The following is a 1,341-nucleotide window of genomic DNA, read 5'->3' as shown; positions in this document are numbered from 1 at the left end:
TGTGGCCCATATTGCTATAATTACTGAATTATTAACTTGTTTGATTTTATGCCATACATTGCCCTATGATCTTTATGTTATGAGCCTGACTATAAATGCTGCAAATAAATGCAACTCCTCTTTTACAAAAAAAATGTAAAATAAATCCACACATTAATTGACACCTTTTGCCAGCTGTTATCTTCTGCGGAGATGAAAAATGGACACAGGTCAGTGCCATAAGTACTAGGTACAGTTAGATGCCTAGATGTTTGACAGTACCAACATATGGAGCTCTTACAAGTGCAGTGTTGTGCACTACAGAGGTGAATCAAATAGAGGTGGTACTGGAAATGACATATATACTCAGATCTTCTTGCCTAAAAGAGGTATAGTTGTATGATCATCTTAAAAGGTTTTGCAAAGAGAAACCCCCATTTTGCCCTTATATATAATACTGCTATATCTTAAAGAGAGCTAGAATTCCCCAGAATTTTCCCCCTATTGTTCATATCCTTGAAACAAGTCCTCTCAATAAAAACATCTCAGACCTTTTCAAAATGTGACTTATAGTTGCATTGGATTAAGGTTAAGAAATCTCATGGTGTGGCCCTGACGCTCCAGTATTTGTGGGTCTTCTCCTGATGGAAGAAAACTGTGCAAATCTTCCAGTGAACGTGTGTTTATCTCTTGCGCAGGGGCCATGCTAATCTTCTCTGTATCGTTCCAATTTTAGTATATGTGCTGCAAAAGCAAAGGTCTAGTTCAGCTAGAATAGCACTTATTTACAGTATTTATATTCCACCCTTCTCACCCCGAAGGGGACTCAGGGCGGATCACATTATGTACATATAGGGCAAACATTCAATGCCCATAAACACATCAAACCGAGACAGAGACAGAGACAACAGACAGACAGACGCAGAGGCAATTTAACCTTCTCCTGAGGGGATGTTTGATTCTGGCCACAGGGGGGAGCAGCTGCTTCATCATCCACTTCGATGGCACTTCCTCACTTCTTCATTCCAACGTTGTAAATTAGTTAAACTTGCCTCCCCACTTTTTTTTTATAAGTGGTACCTTATTTCCTACTTGATAGATGCAACTATCTTTCGGGTTGCTAGGTCAGCAATAAGCAGGGGCTATATTTTATTTTTTTAAATGATGGGTGCTCACCCTGCCACGGGCTGGCCTCGAACTCATGACTTCATGGTCAGAGTGATTTATTGCAGCAGCTGCTTACCAGCCTTGCCATATAATTGGATTATATGGCAAGGTAGACTCATATAAACCAGTTCGAAGCAAATAATGCTTTCATATTCTGGATTATATCACAGTGTAGAAGGAGCCTTGTTTAAACTT

General features: G+C 39.7%; 1 non-coding gene across 1 annotated transcript; it reads right to left on the bottom strand.

Annotated features, from left to right (window-relative positions):
* Positions 1-630: 630 nt before the first annotated feature.
* On the bottom strand, positions 631-735 carry LOC134295771 (U6 spliceosomal RNA). The gene has a single exon (XR_010002380.1). It is a non-coding gene; the product is annotated as a U6 spliceosomal RNA (small nuclear RNA).
* Between the last annotated feature and the right edge of the window lie 606 nt (positions 736-1,341).

This window comes from Anolis carolinensis, chromosome 1 (assembly GCF_035594765.1).
Source record: "Anolis carolinensis isolate JA03-04 chromosome 1, rAnoCar3.1.pri, whole genome shotgun sequence".
Lineage (NCBI taxonomy): Eukaryota > Metazoa > Chordata > Lepidosauria > Squamata > Dactyloidae > Anolis > Anolis carolinensis.
The sequence above is the reverse complement of the archived record's forward strand: the minus strand, read 5'-3'. Positions and strand labels throughout refer to the sequence as shown.